Source organism: Ptychodera flava, chromosome 5, assembly GCF_041260155.1.
Source record: "Ptychodera flava strain L36383 chromosome 5, AS_Pfla_20210202, whole genome shotgun sequence".
NCBI lineage: Eukaryota > Metazoa > Hemichordata > Enteropneusta > Ptychoderidae > Ptychodera > Ptychodera flava.
Genome location: NC_091932.1, coordinates 9,196,240 through 9,213,493, shown reverse-complemented (window position 1 = coordinate 9,213,493; position 17,254 = coordinate 9,196,240). Strand labels below are relative to the sequence as shown.

General features: G+C 35.8%; 1 long non-coding RNA gene across 1 annotated transcript; it reads left to right on the top strand.

The window, feature by feature from the left end:
• The first annotated feature begins 1,704 nt into the window (after positions 1-1,704).
• Positions 1,705-5,975, top strand: LOC139132946 (uncharacterized). Its single transcript, XR_011552499.1, has 4 exons — positions 1,705-2,131; positions 2,815-3,052; positions 3,646-3,777; positions 4,400-5,975. It is a non-coding gene; the product is annotated as an uncharacterized lncRNA (long non-coding RNA).
• Positions 5,976-17,254: the final 11,279 nt, after the last annotated feature.

The window sequence follows — 17,254 nt, the reverse complement described above, 5'->3', positions numbered from 1 at the left end:
GAAAATGATGTTTCATAGTATACAAGATATCACAATTCAATTTAGTTTTTCTCACAACACTAAACAGTTTTTAACAAACGGGAAGGCTTTGCAAATATTTCTAATTTTCCACAATTTTAAAATAAAATTAAAGCAAAGAACAATGAGTGCCCGCACGTTTTTAATCGGATTATTAGACATCGGTCATGGGTTAATGTAAATATTATATTAACTTTTTACGGTCCCACTTCCTTTTTGAGTTAAACACGTTTGAATTTGAGAAGTTTTCTGTATTTCCACAAATCCGAAAAACATGGCCACTTGAGGGCGCTATCACGAATCTAAGATGGGGTCAAAGGTTAAATTATACCCATTGTCTTAATTGGCTTGACCATTCTCGTAACTATTTTACTGTACTTGTACAATTGAAAAATTAGATAAGACAAGTAATGATTGGTGAAATATTGGTATATTTGTTATATAGAAATGTTGTTTTTGACCGTTTGATGTAAAATTTGCGCCATTAATGTCTTATTTTTCAAACGCTGTTACTATGGTAACAGAAGGTAGCACAACAAAATTATTATACTGGTACTTTAGTTAGATCATGGCCTATCTTTTGGTATATAATTTATATGTTTTTGAAATTTACCCTTGGCCACCTCATATAGGCGCTCTGCAGGTTTTTACAGACAGTGCCTCTTAAATACATTAAGCCCTCGTATGCTATAGTGACATTGACAGCTATAGCAAAGCCAAGAAGTTCAGCTGAATTGACATGGCTTGCTGTTAAGTAGATGAATGCAAATCAGAATGGAAGAGTAATAGGGAAAAACTGTTTTAAACTTCGCAACCCTTCTGTAGTAAAACAATTGGAAAAGACTTGGTGAAAACTGGAAGTTGCATCAGAACAATTCATGGCATGTCCTTGTGTATGTCACTTCCGCCTGTGAGCTCACGCTTTTCAATCACTGATAGTCCACTACTAAAATTAGCAAAAATTGTCTTTGTTGTTTATGCTTCTTTTAGTGATATCAATTTAGTTGCATGGAAACAAACCCTTAGTAGACCCCACTTATACTCACAGCAGTTTTATTTTTTGGGGGTTTTATAGGATACAATGGACTGCTTGTATTCATCAAGAAGTGTTGGTAGCAGTGGCACACTGTACAATATAAAACACTTTTCAAATACAAACAAGTGAAGGCAAGAGTTATGGACAACGTGAACAACGTTACCAATCTACTTAACTTCAGCACTGAAAGTCTTGTCATCCTGCTGACCATGAAAATTCTCCAAATGGAAACTATGGATGGTGTTCCTGAGAACTCACCAGCCCATGATGGAAAAGCAGCAAGGAAGCAGTACATGAAGAATATTTCAAAAAAGTGGTATTCTTCTTGTGGCCAGAAATTGACACGACATCTATTCAGCAAGTGACTGAGGCAAACAATGATGATGATAGTGATGACAGAGAATTTGTGTATCGTGATCATGATGAAGGTATGTACTATGCCAGATAGAGTGTGTTGTACTGTCATGATAGATTGCAATTACAGTCCATACATATCTATGCTAGGATTGGTGTTGAAAATGCCTGAATAGGCCATTAACCCTGAGTGAACTCACATCCTGGTCTTTTTGGTGAATTGGTATCCTATAACATTTAGCGTTTCTCCCTTTTGTAACTGATTACATCTAATGTTTTGTTCTAGGATGATTGTGAATGCATAAATTGAATTTTTGGGTCAACTGTTCCAGAGTTTGAACTCAAAATGGTAAACGCATACCAACAAAAAAAGCCAGGATGTAAAGGTCATACAGGGGTCATGAAAGTGGCCTATTACCAAATCTGTAACTATAATTACACTGTTCTTTTCTTTTGCTAGGTGTTGATTGCTACACATGGATAGAGTGTTCTGCCGGTGATAAGTGTGTCCTTGGAAGGTGGTACCATATAGTATGTGTGGACATTGAAGCAGATATGATACCAGATGAGGAATGGTGGTGTTCACCAGACTGCCAACAGCATGTAACATTTGTTGTAAGACAAACAAACCAGGCACCCCACTAGTGGAATGTTCTGCAGCTAATAATTGTGTGTATGGCATAAAATTTCACTGTGAATGCAAACAATTGACAGAAATTCCAGGTGAGTGTTTACTATAGAGTTGTATGAATTATATTCTCAATAATTTTTGAAAACAAAATTAAATGAAAAATTCCTCTATTTTCATAAAAGTATCAGTGAAATATTCTTGTCCTGAACACCAAAACCTTCCAATGGCATTATACTATCTCAAATGTAAAATATGTCATGTTCTCAAACAACTTTTCTTGGACTAAGATTACCCCTGAGTTTGTTTATGAGGTACTTGGTGACATCACAGTGGACATATTTTGCATCAGTAGTGTAACCTTATTTGATCTGCTTCTGTCATAGCTCTATGCAACAAACCTTAAGCTACAACTACTTCTACTTTGTCTTAACAAAAGTCTTGAGGAAAGAGTTAAATATTGATACTTGACTTCAAACAGATTTTAAACAGCTAGCAGTGTTCATTTTGAGGACACATCCACTCTCAATTGTTACTCAGCATCATCTCATGAATGTACACTTCCAATGTTGGCAGAAATGAATGTTACCAGCTATAGGTAATGAAGATTTAGCAATGGGGCTGTTAATTGGGACAAATCAGATGCACAACAGTCTGATGCCATAGATGAAGAATCATATTTAATACACTGAAATCGCAAGGATTAAAACACAAGAGTGGGCATATAGTTGTAGAAATGACGTTTTTTATTTACATTCAAATACATAATTATTTACAGATGAATGGTACTGCTCCCTAAGTTGTCAGTCTGCAAGAAAGCCAAATGAAAGAATTAGAGATCATGTTCTTGAATATTCCAAAGCCCTTGCTTGGAGAGGCTTGCTGCATATGTCATTAGAGTATGCAGAAAGGGAAAACGATGGCCCAGCAATGCTGTCTCACTGGAGATTAAATATGTTGGATTTTGGATGAACCACCACACAAAATATCTCATACTTGGACCCGGCTACTAGCAGGTACTGTGATCAATTGCAAATATACATCATTACTCATTGTCAGGGAAATCTGGCAAAAGTCATGTATGAATTTTCATGCTTTCTGACTCAATCTTCTGAAGGCCAGACTGCAGCTGAAATTTATGACAAAAGGGACAAATTCAGGTAACGCTGTATTTCTAGTTTAATGTATTTTATAAGAAAAATCTACCAGGTTTTTGTTGAAGTTTGAGATCAGATAAAGCTTTCCTTAAAGGCTGGCTGTAAGTTTTATGATTTTTGATAAATAATTTTTCATCTTTGAAAAGCTGCAATGACTGGCCAAGTATACTGCCTTGTATACAGATTTTGTATCTGTACTGGAGCATGATTACTGGAGATTGAATTCATTTGTCAATTAAATTCGCAGCTACACGTACACACAGTAGGAACATGATATGGAGCAAGCTTTTTTAATTCAGTGAACATCAACACCCCCCTCCCCCCAAAAATAAAATTAACACAGAAAAAAAGGCTTACAAATATGCTGCAACTGTGTCCCCCTTAAATTTATAAAAAATGTAATGCATTGTCATCAATTTTAAAATTTTTGTTGACATTTTTTTCATTTTCAGGAGTGAATGGATGGTTGTCCCCCAGGTTAGCACACGAGATGACTTGGAATCGAACAGCTAATATCCATGGTGGAGCTGGCCACAATATTGCTCTTGACCTTGTCAATGAATTCCTCAATAATGAATTTAAAGGTATTGTGATCTTCTGTCACATTTTGCTCAATGAGCCATGTGACCCAGACACTGTCAATTTCAAGATGTCAGTATGCGATAAGTTTTGGCCTCCTAGATTTCAATAATGAGATTGGCAAAATCTACAAAAATCAGAATTATTTTATTTCAATAGACAGACAGTTTCAGCCTATGGAGAGAATAATTCCTTTCTTTGAGAGGTAAATTGTTTACCTTCTTGAATGTCCCACCACTGTAAAGTTGTGTCTCTTGAGTTACATTTTTACATCAAAACTACTAAACCAATTAGCTGGTCTGACTAAATTCAGGAGACAACCAACAAATCTAACTGTCAAAATCTAGTAATTGTATTTCTGTCAGGGTGTCAGAATTTACATACACAATAGTTTTCGTCACCTTTTAATGGCCTGTACAAATCTAAATGGTATGATCTGACTTTGATGGATGGAAATGTTTGTATTTCTCTCCTGAACTGCGCAGGCACATAGCCCTACAGTGATACCTGTGAAACAGAGAAACACGAGTGACATAAGCCACCAGCTGCAAAATTGTGTATTGCAATTATTTCAAAATTGTGTATGACAATTATTTCATTTCCGATGAAAATAATTTTTCTGCACAGAAAATCTAAAGCACAGCCATGGCCAGTACTCTGATATGCAGGTGGAAAGATGCAGCCAGCTGGTGGGTTCACTGGGACAGCGAATGGACCAAGCATACAGTGTGAACGTGGTTGATAAATACATATCTAAACCCAAAGCAACTCAGGAATCATACAAGTCTGACGTTGCAAAGTTTTTTCCACCTACAAGGATGACAACTTATTTGATGAAATAATAGGTAGACAACACTGCCAGTATGGCAGTTTTGTTCACAGAGTTGGTGTCAAAGATCCACACAAGCTCAAATCTAGGCTAGAGTACTATTCTGAGAACTTAGACAATGAGAGAGACTGTCTTCCTCAAGACACATAATAGAGAGTCAATGACAGACGGGTAGACATGTAGTCAGTCAGTCAGTCAGTCAGTCAGACAGACAGACAGACACCAATACTTTCAATATCCTTAGGTTTGTTGTGATTTGTACCATCACAGATTCCTCATTGATGTCTTGCAAGTCCCCCTGTGCAGATAACGTTGTAGGTTACTAATGTTAATTTGGAAATCATAGTACTGGTAATGACATTGACAATTTGAAAAGCATAGTACAATGGCTGTTTTCATTGTTCAGTTTGTGTTGTTGCGTTTGTTCTGCATGGTTTGAAAAATCATACTTAATTCAGACTTTCGGGATATACCGGTATAACTTTTTGAAATCAATAGTTTTGTGGCAATTGGGCCATACTTAATGTCTAATTTAAGTTAGAAGCCTTTCTGCACTTTTTGGCAAACAAATGGATATTTTTAGAATGAGATCCACAAAAGTTATTTGCAGGCAGACAGGCAAACAGTCAGAAGGCAGTCATTTGAGAGAGAGAGAGAGAGAGAGAGAGAGAGAGAGAGAGAGAGAGAGAGAGTGTGTGACAGAGACAGAGACAGAGACTGTCAGTCATTGGTCATACAATCAGTCAAACAGCAAGGTAGGATTATTTGAATCAAAGCAAATGACAAATAGCTTTCCCATTCCATAAGTACTGCAAAGTGCAGTAAAGAGAGTGCATGTTTATGTAACAAGAAGGCACCAAGCTTGAGGTTTACATGCAAAATTTCTTACATTTTTATTTAAAATATTAGTTGTTTTCAGTGAATATGGGATTATTACAGATAGACGACTATTAATCTTAAGTTTTCTTTGTTTTACATGACTTTTTTTCAATTTCAAACATACAGTTTGAATGCTGGAAAGACATTACAGTTGATTTAAGTGTGGTATGTATTTTGAAAAGGTTTAGCATTACATGTCCACAGTTGTAGAAAAAATAGAAAAAAAATTGTGTGTAAAAGTGGGGGATACTGATTTATCCAACTTTTTTTTTTCATAGGACAATGTTACTTTTGAACCTCATGACCAACCTTTTTTTCACAATCGTTCAAACAGAAATCATAAGAACTTAATGAGCACAATAAATTGACCAAATTGCAACAATATCTAATAATTTTGATACTGAATTACCATTTCTCTGCATTGTGCTCATTTGAACAAGGACCTATGCTTGAGGTGAAAATTCAAGATACAAAACATGTTCATTCAATAAAAGGTCATAAGGGACTGGTCAGTTTCTTCGGCCTGGGGGGGGGGGGGGGCGGTGGTGGATTATATTTTGCCGACGTCAAAAAGTGGCTGACCCCCCCTATTCCAAATTTCGAAAACAGGGTGACCCCCCATTCCAAATTTTGAAAACAGGGTGACCCCCCCGCACGCAACAACTGTAATATGTAATAATATAATACTGTAATATATATATATATATATATATATATATATATATATATATATATATATATATGTTATATTTTACATACATTTATATTTTAAGTCATTCTGTGTTTTAATGAAATTGTTGGCATGTCAGTTGTAAGATAGGAATTTCAAAGTGTCAACTTAAAGTTTGAATACAGTACATTTTGAATGAGCTGTGAATATATTTCACACTTTCTATGCTCAACCAGATGTCCTGAACTGTTGTACAGAAATGGATGTCAATCATTAATATCAAACAGGAAAAAGCAGTAATTCAAAAACTTTGATGGGTGTTAAGACTTGCCAGCCATCCAATTAAATCTCCTGAGGAACAATAGAGAGGCATTTTAGCCAAATCTGATGTGTGCAGAGTTTGAGATGACCTTTTCTTGTAACATTGATATTTGTGCATGTTGCTTTCTCATACTGAATTCTCATAGAGAGCTAACAGAAAAGTATCAGGAATTTGTCATGCTTTTCATATGAAATGCAGATTTCATAATAGTACACTTTAACTTAGCAAACATCAAGATATCTCTGGCATATATCTCTCATTTATTAAAGTATGGCGCCCGAAGGGCGCGGAGAAAAATATGAAACATCCTGATATCTCTGATATATATGTCTTGTATATTAAAGTAATGCACAGGAAGGGTGTGCTGAAAAATGTCTGATATATTAAAGTAATGCGCTCGAAGAGCACGCTGAAAAATATTGAACATACATATATCTCTGATATATGTATGCCTGATATGTTAAAGTTGGGCGTGCTGAAAAATAAGTCTGATTATTAAAGTTACGCGCCCTAAGGGCGCGCCGAAAAATGCAACTGGATGAAATTTGTGGCTGACACGATGCATTTTAGGCAATGATGAGCCTGTGTCGAAATTCAAAAACACACTGACCCCCCTATTGGGCATTTCAAAAACATGGTGACCCCCCTATCACCAAAGTCAAAAACAGGGTGACCCCCCCCCCCCATGAATCCACCGCCCCCCCCCAGGCCGAAGAAACTGACCAGTCCCTAATAGTGCAAGTACAATGTCGGTGATTCTTTCAATGATGTCAGACTATGTTTGATCCAAATCATAAAATTATGTTAAGGTGAGTGACTACCCATTACTAAGAATATTGTCATTTTTCTAGAAATTATAACCAGAATGATATGACCAGAAAAATGGGGTTTCCTTCTACTTTTTGAGATAATTTATGTTTAATCACCTATCATCCTATTACTTTGAGCATTACATTTACCCCTTTAAAATGAAGGCTGTGTGGGATAATTAAATGTTCTTTCCTTTTGCTTCTAAGAATTCTCTACATATTGTATTTTCAGTTGAACTAACACATATAAAGTTACTTCTCATGTAACAAGGATACAGCTATAATGCTGACAGCCAACAAAATGCTGAGTCGGTGCTTTTTATGTTAATATTTTGTCAATGGAAAAGATACATTTATGGTGCTATCAAAAAATCACTGAAGCATGGTGACATTGTGTTTGTTGTACGTTTTTAATAAAGGATATTGCAATTAATCATTTGTGAAAATCATGAAAATGAAAAAACTATGTGTGTTTTCTGACATTTCTACATGCAATACAATGGTCACTATTGTTGTTGACATGCATAGTCTACTACCTTAATTAAGCAAGGTTATTTTTAGCAAAACCAGAGAAACCAGAGAAGCTTTTTTATCTGAATGGAGCGACTGTCAAAATGGTATGGTTATGCGCTCTTCCTGTGATGACTGTTGAGAGTGGTACATACTGTTGATATAATGACTCAATGAAATCAGCATGTGTGAAACTAATTTTGTTGTAGTCTTAATTATTACTTCTGACATGGACATGATGCTTTGCATAGAGAGCAACATTCACAGTATCTGCAGGTACATTTCACACAACACCTGTCACATGGTGGTTTGCCGGCAAGTGTTTTCAAATAGTCTGGACACATGCCTGTTACAGTTAAAGCTTTCATTACTTCCATGCGCAGACAAGCTAGTTTACCTTTAATAAAACCATTACATAGAGCTTGCATGTCATCATCACATTGATGAATATCAGTTCTTATGCATCAAGTGTGCTTGACCTTTCCTGTCGGGTCCCCTAGCCGCTCGCCCCACTTCCTGCCAATATTGTAAAATATTGTTACTGGGACCCCAATGTACGATTATCTCAATGTCTGGTATATTAATACCTAGTCCGAAAGCATTGTAGCAACAACGCATCTGATGTTACTACTCACGCTTGAAAATTCAGTTAAAATTCGTCTTTGGTCTTCTGGCTCAAGTTGGGCATGGTATAGATCAACCATTCTGTTTTCAACCGATTGGATATTGGTGATATATGCCTTTTCACCAAGGCTGCACATGAGGTACTTCCATAGCTTTCCTGCTTGATAATGCTCCTTAAATCGAAACACACAATTCATTTTGAATTGACTAACTGACTGATGTTTGTCATTTCAAATATTACATCTATTTTATAATCACAGGTTTCTTTGGCAACCATTTAGACCATCAGAATTATATTTTTCTTAAAATCAGCACAACATGAACACAGACAGTCATCAAACTTACAACATAAAGGTTATTGATGTTTGTTATTTCAAATATTTCATCCATTTTATAAGCACACTGAGATCTTGATGGCTACCATTTGGCCGTCAAAATTCCATTACTAGATTTCTATACATGACTTATAGCCCCTAAACTTGTATTACTACTACTACTACTACTAATAATAATAATATTTAATTTATAAAAAAAAGAAACACGACAAATATCTCTTTGCGCTGTACTGCTCTACACTACAGTTAAAAAGATACCAAAGACTACTAGAAAACAGTCAAAACTATAATGACGAGTAAAAATTTTGGAAAAAAGGTGAGTCTTCTTAAGCCAGCAAGAATGTATAATTCCCAAATTTTAATTATTTCTGGTATTGCTATAATCTTTTATTACCTGACATAAGTGATGCATTTTCTTGCCTGCTTTCCATTTTCCTTGAGTTCCCTGGTGTACCACACAATTTCTTCTCTAAATTCCATCCCTGATTCTGCTTTTAATGTCATGTAGATATTGGGTCTGTGAAAAAAATATTAATCCTCTTACAGTCAGTTGAATATTAATCTTTTATTAAGAAAATGGCTGATTCATTCAGAAGAAACATATATTTACCTGTCAGGATGTTTTGCAACAACTTGAATGTCACTTTCAGCAAGGCCCATTGTTTTCAAAATGTTATGCTTGATTGGTTCAGTACATGTTGCTGTTAGGATAAGCACACTTGCTCTAGTGTAAAAACTTCTTACATCTCCTATTTCTTTGTAGATGGGTCTGAATGTATTGCCCCTGAAATTGAAATTACGTAAGTTTGTCAGTAAAAAGATGAGTCTTTGTACAAAAGTGATAAAGTCACTGTCTTTTTATTATTATTATTTAATATTCTAATTACATGCGAGAAGTCATTCATATTGTTTAGCCCACTACGAGCTATTAATTTTTCATTAGAGCTCTAAATAAGCTTTGATATGGGTATGTAAATATACCAATGTTATGATTTCTGGTAGCCTCCCCTAAATTATGTCATCCAAGAATTTTAACGTTATATCAACAAGGTAAAAGTCTGAAAGTCTGGTGGTTCTGTATGTGTTACAATGCCAAACAACATACATAACTTCCCACAGGAAAAGAAAATGTCTAAGATAATGTCAAAAGCTATTGACTTGTCCCTTTAATAACTTTGCATAACAGTATAGGTAATTGTATGTAAATGAGGTTTTTGGTTTTCCAAAAGTTACTGAACGGTGGCAACTGCTCTGTAATTGCTCTGGAAAGAACACTAGTTGACTGCTAACAAATAATCCGCAGAGTCAAAATTGTCCATTAATACATGAAAATAGATATTTATAGAGTTTAAAAACAAGAATGTGAATAAATACAACTATAAATGTTTAAATCAATACAACCATGTATACATCACATGTGCCTCATCAATTGCCATTAGGCAGACCCCTTCTTATATGCATCTGTTTCAAACAGAAATGACCACTTCTCCATTTGCATATTGCCTCTGGTGACAAAAAGACAATACTAAACTGTCCCTGTTGAAGACCTAGAATGACAGTTTATGCTGGTTAGAAAAAAGTTCACAGGTTCTCTGAGAGGGAATTTATAGGGGTGGGCCACCCTGTTTTTTTTTATAAATCCATTCATATTTTAATAGCCAAACAAAAGAGTACATTATATGAACAAAAGTATATGTAAATGATCCCATGTTAGGTAATTATTCACTTTTGGTGTTTTCTAAGCTGTGAAGTACTTTTTCTTAATGCAAAAAAAGGGTGAACAAATGAAAATATGTATGAAAAACAATTTGTTTTAGTAATTGTCTTTTGATTGAATAGAAAGGGTGAAATAGAAAATGAAAATGGGATGTTTTATAAAATATCTTAAGATGCACTTGGTTCAACTATCCTTGTACTTACCATCTATATTTTCTTGGTCTAATTCTTCTTGGTTAATAGTATAAGCACACTTGATCCCCTTCTGAGAACAAGTGTTTACTTGGCGATTACTAACCTTTTAAGTGGACTTACTGCTATTGCAATATGGTGAATCAAGGGATTGACCTTATCTAGTAAAAGTGGAGGAATGACATACATGTCACTCTTTCCATATCCTGTGGGGAGTATGCCCATTGAATTTTTGTGACTCATCACATTTGTAATAATTTGAGACTGTTCATCTTTAAGATGATACCCAAACTTTTCTGCCAAATGCAGATCAAACAAAGATTTAACCTCTGTGATGGAGAACATCATGATCTATGATGTAAAATTTCTCTGGGGAATTTAACATAATTCGCATAATTTGCATGATGGATAATAGTTGGACAAGTTTAGTGTCATTAAACAATTTATTTTATTTATAAACATATTTCATATTTTTTCACAATTTTAAAGTTTAAAGTTATTTGCTTTCTGTTCATTCACTTTTTACCATGCGAAAATTCGCATAACGTAGCCGACGATGCTGAGACAGCAATACTAGTCAGCGCACATGTTGTTTGTTCATATCTGAATGCAAATGAAGTAGGAACGGGAACTTGCGAGACTTGCATGACGTCATGGGTCAAGCAGCTTTAAATTCAAGATGGCGGTTAAGCAAGGCGATCGTCGGTCTTGCTGCGAAAAATCCATTTGGAGGAGAGAAAATGACAAATACCGAGTAATTATTGAGCGGGTAGGTTATATGAACACCGGACACGGTCCTTTTGAAAAGTTATGTCAAATTTGTGCCTTTGAAAATTTCTGGCCGAGGCCGTATCCTGTGCGATATTTGCGTATTACACATCGTAGCCCTACCACTCCAATGACCAACCTACCCGAGTGGTAGAGGCTACGGATTCGCAGCAACATGTAGGCCTATAGGCCTACATCAATATCTCACGTACGGTGATTCTTTTTCTGAATAATCAAGTCGTATATAGACATTCTACATATTAAATACGATTATTATCCCAGCAATGTGCCAAACGCCTGTGGCCAAGCTTACTATCTGTATCCTTCTACGAATTCAACTGCAACCTGTTGGTATACCAATCGCCTACTGGGACACAATGCTCTGAATTCTACTGTTGCCCGTCTTTGCAAGAAAGCTGGACTTGAAGGATATCACACAAACCACTCCTTGAGGGCACAGCAGCACACGACTGTGATGCCAGTGTTGACGAACAACTGATTTGTGAAAAAACTAGTCACAGAAGCGAGGCGGTTAGAAGCCATAAACGAACGTCAGACAACCAGCAACACGACATCAGTAGAATTCTACAAGGTCTGTAGTATTGTAAACAACTTTAAGCTTTAGCGCATATCAATTTTTGTCGCCTTGATAAAATGTACCCAGTTATTTTTTCAGATTGTTGCCCAAAGTTTGATTTTAAAAGTGTAACCAATAAAATTTGATGTCCGTTCGGTCAAAAGTTACCTACAAGATTTCAGAACAATTCATAATAATCGATAAAAGTTGTTTTAAAATTTTCGAGGGAAAAATTACAGCACCAGAAGGATTAACATGGTGTCTTCGGAAATGTTCTTATATTTCATATGATACATAAATGGCTAGAACAAAATGAAATGTTAAAGTGAACGAAGGCGATCAAGTGTATGCAAGTTAAGTAAGTTCTGAGTGATTGACGGATAAAGAACCTCTTACTGTGCCGTGCTATCCTTCAAATTTACTAAAGGAATATTCTTGGAATTCGATTGCAGGGACCGTGACTATAAACAACAACCACCACCAAAGAGAACATGCCTTGTATCGCGGGAAGCGACAGTATGCCATGCAGCATGTGATGAGCGGAGCACTGAAGAAAAAGAATTATCTGGAGAGAAAAAGCTATCTGACTGCTGCGTTGTCAAAGAATCATCTTCCATAAATATCACAATTAATCTGTCAAAATAAACATTTGTCACCAATAAACTAAAAGCACGAAATTAGAATAAAATCAATTTTCAGAGTATCCTTTGTTATGTCGTATTATTTCAGGACCAATCATGGTTCTATGTTAATTTTATCCCAAACCAGGTGTCCATAAACTCCCGGAGGTATTTCCAGAAACACCCGGAGGTGTTTCTGGAAATACCTCCGGAAGTTTATGAAAACAACAGAGGGGTTTCTTCTGGATAATTACTGGCGTTTTGAATGGTGTGACGTCACGATCGTGGTTTAACAGTAGCAAACCCAGTCAGCTCCTGTAAGAGGTTTTATTTTCAAATATTCAATTAAAGTATTCATGTCTGACTATTTGTCGATGGGCTAGTAAATATAGTATCAATGTGTTCTAATGCAAAATAAGCAGTGTTTACGGAGTGAATGGTCAAATGCTAGTAAGTTCACTCGTAAAGGATTATTAGCAGACACCCACTGAGTTCTGATGTTGGCGTTTTGTCTCTGCCAAGATCAGAGTCTCCGCTACGTCTTTCTTGCAAACTACTACTGATACATCTTTCGGCAACAATCTTTCAAGACTGATGCCCTTGTCCCGTTTTTATTGGAAATGATTAAATGAGTCGAAATTACAGTAAGACCGGGTTACCAACACATTGTGCCCGGATTATGTCATGTGCATTTGTGTTAACATAATGTCTGTGTTGTTTGATGTTTCACAATATTAATGGTCAACATAAAATATATTCATGTTGTTGTAGGACTTTTATCCACTTTCACCGTTGTTTCAACGTTATTTCTGTAGCTTGAAATAAAATGTCCTGTTGGAATATACTGTATTGTTCACAGCTTTAAGTTTACTCCTAGAAGCAATGGTGGAATAAACGATCTCCTTCTACTTTCACAGACACTGATAGCGCCCAGTTAATTACTTTAGTGGCACTTCAATCCAATGTTTATGTTACCGTGATAAAATAGACAGCGAACTACGTTGCTCCTATCTTCTCGAATTCTTATACTCAATCGAAATCTGTAGTAGATAAAGAAAGCTAAGGGATTGGACAGAAATTACAGGAAGTAGGGCGGCTTTTTGGGGGACGGGAAGGTCACCATTTTTCGATGAAGCGGAATTGAAGGGTCATAATATTTCAGACATGCCTTAAGGCGAGGGTCACCATTTTTGCGCAACTATCACAACTATAAAAAGGCAGAATGTCGTTGATATAGTGCTTCATACAAAATGTCAAATCACTACATTGGAGTCTTTTTGGCAAACTATAATAATAATAATAATAATAATAATAATTATATATATATAATATACATAAATATAAATATTCATATATATATATATATATATATATATATATATATATATATATATATATAATATATATATAATATATATATATATATATATATATATATACAGGATAGCAGAGGTGGCAAACTGTTGAGATGAATTGTGTAACTAACATTACGGCGAATTTAACATTGTAACTAACCCTGTGTTTCCTCTGGAGGAGAACTCACTAATGCCAGAACCAGGGATTGAAAACTGCCCTGTAACTTTGTATGTGTTGAAACAATCGAACTCGGACTATTAATCCACCATGTTTGCAAATAACAAAGTTTCGCTAAAACGTTTTCAATTTTACCTAGTGTGAGAACGATCCGATAACATTGTCTTAACATAGACAAAGAAAGCCAAGGCAGCTTTCATTTCGATTTCGGTGGAACCAACAATCACAAGAAGCCCCACTGACAAACTGTCACTGAGGTATTGTTGTATGAGTTCTTCGTCCATGGCAACAACTCCATGGTCTACAAACTCTTAAACCTGGGTTACTTGTTCTTAGTATACTCACCCGCAAATATATCCATACAACCCTGACCTTTCGATGAAATCTGGAAGCATACACTTGTCTTGACCTGTTTCCCAAGGTGACTTTTACCTGACCTGATAGTGATGACAGTGTACACCAAAGTTGAGAGTGTTACAGGAGCGCCTGGTTGCGGGCTTTCATGCCAGTTTTGAATAACGTAGCCTCAAAAGGATAAGCAGGGAATTCAGCTTCTATCTATTTCGATCCTCTGATTTATTCCGAACGCTTCGGTGGTTTGGCTACATCTCAAAGTTTGAAACAAGCTTGATCGACCAGATACAATAGTTTGCTTGTTCTCTGTTACTCTACACATTTTGCTATACGCCTACACCTACATTTCTTCGCGTTAAACTTATTGCATTTTACAAAATAAACCATTAAATGCATCACTTCAAATTAACGATCCCAGGCCTGGCTGAAGGCTCTAGAAAAAGAATCAATGGTCTGAGCGTGAACATTAATCTTTTCTCTGAACCTTTTAGTAGATGACCTGCTTTCTTTTGACATGTCACTGCAACCATGGTCTATCGTGTTCGTTGTACTAGAAACTTAAAAATTTCCGTAATGTCTCGTATAACTCTAACTAATTCTATATAGATCTAGTAGAGGATGATTTCACTTTGAAGGAGAAACAGTGTAACCGGAAGAGAGTGAATATACGAAATTGCCCTTCCATGAACCGGTAATTGCAGTACGATTCGGGATTTAGATGACATGCGTTGAGTTAATAGGCATTTGTAGTCAAGGTGACGATGCGATCGTCAGGCATTGTTAACTTTGTTTTACACCTTCGTATTTGACAGAGGTTTTTCATCTGAACGGCATGTATAGATTAATGTTTAAAAGAAAGTTTTGAGTAGAGAGCTTTGCAATTTTTCGCAGATGTTTGTGCGGCTTGCTGTATTTCCAGGTCAATGTAAGTGTCGTAGTTATCGTTTCGCCGAGTCTTGAAAGAAAAAAATCGGTATAGACTCTCGTTAGAGTTCTGCCAAAATTTCTTTTACAGGCGAGTCTGGTTTGAGATCTGTCTCTTTGTCCTACAGCATAAATGTATGGAGCTCATTGAATATTGTAGAGTTGTCTCAAAATTTTTGATGTAAAGCAATTTGATTTATTAATGTCCATATGGAAATGTACTGGTATTTCCAAATCTATGCTGTAATTTTGATCAAAATTATTCATCACTAATCATAACAAGTCCCTGAAAGACATGCACATGCATGCCATAATGTGCATAAAGATTTAATTTTCATTAACCTAACCGGATAGTGTATGTGTACAGTTTCTTGTGTGGTTGTCACAGTGATCTTCCGGCAATATAAATTGTATTCCGATTTTTAATGGCTGAAATATGTCTAACATTTTTATTACGGACGTACAAGTCATAGGTAGAAAAGTATTTTCTATTTTCGAAAGAGATAAATCAGGGGATCAAAATAGATAGAAGCGGCAATTAATGCAACTTTGTAGTCTTCTCATAGTATGGATTTCTGGAAGAGGACACACTCAACTCATTTTGAATTTTTAATCAAGCCAAGGATATCTACAAATTAAATTTCAAAAATGTTTTCCCTTATCTCATTTCACATCGAGTTGTAACCTCGAACATTCGATCGTTAACACATATTGTGATCTCTTTTTAATCCGATAACATTGGCTTTACATACTACAGATGCTTAACATACTACAGATTTCGATTGCGTGTAACATTTCGCGATATTAGGAACAACGTCTTTTCGTGTAAATTTAATCTTGATAACATAAACATTGGATTGCAGAGCCACTAAAAGTAATTATCAGTGGATATGGAAATAGAAGGGGTCGTATTTCACCCTGAGTTCTACTCATGATAGAAAGGAAGATCATTTACCAACGTTTATCAGAAGCCAACCCAGTCAGCTCCTGTACTAGTGATATATCTTTCGGCAACAGTCTGATTGAATGAGTCGAAATTACAATAAGACAGAGTTATCAACACTTCGTGCCCGGGTTAAATCATGCGCATTTGTGTCAACACAATGTCTGTGTTTTTGGATGTTTCACAATTTTATTGGTCAACATAAAATATATTCATGTTGTTGTTGGATTTGTATCCACTTTCACCATTGTTTCAACGTTTTTTCTGTAGCTTGAAATAAAGTGTCCTGTTGGAATATACAGTATTGTTCACAGCTGTAAGTTTACTCCTAGAAGCAGTGGTGTAATAAACGATCTCCTTCTACTGAAAGCGCCCAGTTAATTACTTTAGTGGCACTTCAATCCAATGTTTATGTTACCGTGATAAAATAGACAGCGAACTACGTTGCTCCTATCTTCTCGAATTCTTATACTCAATCGAAATCTGTAGTAGATAAAGAAAGCTAAGGGATTGGACAGAAATTACAGGAAGTAGGGCGGGCTTTTTGGAGGAGGGGGAGGTTACCATTTGATATTGGAATTTCACCCTATATTAATTCACATCTGATGGTAGTTTACGGTAAACTATTAAACATTTTCCCACTTTCAAATTTTTTATATATGTAAATCCATATGTAAATATTGGTAAATGTTGACGTTTAGGTAGTAAAAAGTTTCTAACTACAATAGTGCTCTCAGTACAATTACAAACCAAACTAAAAGAAGGTAAACATAACAGCTATCGCCCCTTTTGACTTTGTCATTTTTTGATCTCTTTACTTGAAATCTCGCATAAAAGTGATTAATTGTAAGGGTTAAAATTGATTCTTTGAAAGTTC